Below are 3,282 nucleotides of genomic sequence, written 5' to 3' on the forward strand. Positions count from 1 at the left end.
AGGCTAAAATTGTGTTTATATTTTAAATAGAAAACATAATGATTAAAAAGCTAGAGTAGCCATGCAACCCTATTTACCTTGTGAAGACAAATATGGGCATGCATTGGCTCCCCAAAAGCTCCTCCCCCCACCGGTTTTTCCTAGAGCATTTAGAGAGTTTTTCTCCTCTAAATTATTCATTCATTCACATTCATAATTTCTAGTGTAAGAAATAAAATTTTCTCTCTACATTTTAATGATAAATTAGAGAGATAAAATACTCCAAAACTCCTTCTCCTCTACCCGGTTTTAGGAGCTAAAAACCAAACATTTTTGGTTCAATTTTTCACAAGATTAATATTATACTAGATCAAATAATATTAATTAGATTAAGGGTTAGCTTTGGGTATTATTCCTAAGGAGAGATCCTACACTTGGATCTTGTTCTTCCATTAAAGGAAAGCTCAAGAACAAAAGAAAAGGAGATTTCTTTTGTGCCCATTTGAACCGAAATTTCAATGTAAGGATATGATTTCTTCTCTATTTTATTATATTGTTTGCATGCATAAAATCCGCATTTAATTTTATGACAAATAAATTTCGACATATATGAGTATGTTAGTATGTATATGAATCTACATTTCCTTCAGATACAAATCAGAAAGTACTCCGATATTGCCAAATATGGAAATCAAAGATATCAAATCTAAAGAAAAACGTGATTCCGTTAAACGTGAGTTACTAGGCTGCAAAACAAGGTGCACATTTTACTTATTTTGAAAGCCAATTAGCTTAAACGGCAGAGCATTGTGCAATGCACAAGATGTGGGTTCAATTCCCACATTGGCTAAGAAATACCGGTGTTTCTTTTATATTCTTTTACATTGTGATTGCCTAGAAGGGGTCAGATTTGGTCAAATCGGATCTCGGTCTGTAGTCAGGGGTTAGGTTGATCTATTCAGTTGCAATTTGGAGCGGGTTATTCAGGTTAGGTCAATTTTGCTATGAAATCAACAATAAACTTTATAAACTTGCCTGGTTTAAAGTGTTCTATTTTTGTGGCTTCTTCCACAGAACTCCGATTTTCTTCAAGACATTCCCATTCCCATTCTTCTTCTTGAAGGAATCTTCATCATAGTCATCCAAGTAAGGTGAAAGAGGCAGTGGTCCAGTTGGGTTGACATACTTGCCATTGCTTCCCGGTGAGAGCATCGAAGCAGCAGCCTCTGCAGCCTTCCTCCATTGATCTGACTGCACTTTAAGTCTTCTTAGCTCAGCCTCCAGTTCTCCATTTGTTGCCTGAGCCCTCTCGAGCTGCTCTGTCACCCTTGCTACCTTCGCCAAAGCATCCATCTCACCGGCTCGAGAAGCGTCTAGTTTAGTGATCTCTAGCTTGAGTGTTTCATTCTTTTCCAAAACATTTTGTAATTCAATCTCCTTATCCGTCAAATTTGCCTTTATCTTCATCAGCTCAGCTCCCAGTTCCTGATCTTTGTTGGGCTCCAACTCGGATTTCATAAGCTTCGAGTTTAGGATATCATTCTCTTTTGAAATACCCTGCAATTCTGTTTCTTGTCCATCAAGCTTCCCTTCAACTCGATATTTGCAGCTGCTTTTCTCAACTCTTCCTTCAGATCAGCCTCTCTTAAGCTGAACTGATCTTTGATCTGAGCCGAGATTTCAGATGCACTCCTAATTTGCGCCTCGCTAAGGGACCGTTCTTCCTCAGCTCGCGTCTCAAGCGCTTCTAGGGCGGATCTTAGTCGCCTTACCTCCAACTTAGCAGACTTCCAAATCCATTTGACACCGATCACTATTAACCGTCTTGAGATTCTCAAAGAAAACTTTCCAGGAAGCTTACATGTGCCCTTGACTGCTGTAATTCAGACACAACTGCATCATAAGCCTTTGTCGAATTTGCAACATCTGATCTGAGTGCATTGATGGTGTCCTTAGCAGCTTCTAGTTGGGCTAAAGTCTGCTTGATCGAATTCTGGGCCTGGGCTTCAGATTCTTTGGCCTGCACTAGCTTGTGTTTCATGGTATCAGCAAGGGAACAAGTTTCCGCCAAAGTATTCTTCAAGTTCTGAAGCTCAACAGGGAACTATTTTCCTCCGATTCAGAGGCCTTCTCAAGTTGTTGTTTAAGCCTCTGGATTTCATCCAAAACTGACGCTAACGAAGCAGCGTCATCAAGCTGTTGCTTAGTCAAAGCCTCGATTTTAGATTCCCACTCTTGGTCCTCTTGAGGATTGTCCTGGAAATCTGTGGCAGTAGCGCTTTTAGAGGCACAGAGGTCCGAAAGTTGCTTCTCAGATTCATACATAGCATTAGTAGAGCCAATATTTACAGTATAGAATGCCAAGGACTGGTAGTTTCTATGCATAAGCCTAAAATGCCTTGAAAAAGCCGTTAAATACATTAAATGTCCTTCACTGTCATTTCCCTTATTTTATACACATAGAACCTTATTTCATGCACTTAGAACTTTATTTCATGCACATATAATGAAAATTAATGTCTTTAACCAACAGTAATTACTAACATAATATAACCAACTGGTGCAACTGAAGAACTTTTTAATGCACATAGAACCTTATTTCATACATATAGAACCTTGTTTCATGCACATAGAACCTTATTTCATGCTCATTTAACACTTATTTCATGCATATAGAACCTTATATCATGCACATAAAATTTTATTTTATGCCCATATAATTAATGTCCTTAACCAACACAAATTAGTATCATAATAGAACCCTTATTTCATGCACATAGAACCCTTATTTCATGCACATAGAACCTTATTTCATGCACATAGAACCTTATTTCATGCACATAGAACCCTTATTTCATGCACATAGAACCTTATTTCATGCACATATAACACTTATTTCATGCATGTATACAGACGACTATCCTAAAATCATGGGATTTGTTATTTAATAGGTTATATGGGATTCGAACCCATACCTTTGTGCAAAATATGCACATCGCTCTACCATTGAGCTAATAACCTTTACAATTCGCTATAAATAAGTTAAGTATCCAAGTAAACATGTCACTATATAGTATAAATTACAAAAAATTGGATGAAAGCGAAAGAAAATTCGACTGAAACATACAGAACTATGCGCAAAAATCGATATAAGGTTTACCTGAAGAATAGCATGATGCTAGATATAACAAAAACTGAATCAGACAGGAAAGTAAAATTGGAGGGTGAGGGTAAGACGGGCCGGACGATGCTCAAAATAAGTTTAATCCGTCGACTTTCTTATAAATATTTATAGGTGTATTG

General features: G+C 37.5%; 1 pseudogene; it reads right to left on the minus strand.

Annotated features, from left to right (window-relative positions):
- Window positions 1-879: 879 nt before the first annotated feature.
- LOC141608015 (interactor of constitutive active ROPs 2, chloroplastic-like) lies at window positions 880-2,400 on the minus strand (annotated as a pseudogene).
- Window positions 2,401-3,282: the final 882 nt, after the last annotated feature.

The sequence above is a fragment of the Silene latifolia genome, chromosome 10, assembly GCF_048544455.1.
Source record: "Silene latifolia isolate original U9 population chromosome 10, ASM4854445v1, whole genome shotgun sequence".
NCBI classification, from domain to species: domain Eukaryota; kingdom Viridiplantae; phylum Streptophyta; class Magnoliopsida; order Caryophyllales; family Caryophyllaceae; genus Silene; species Silene latifolia.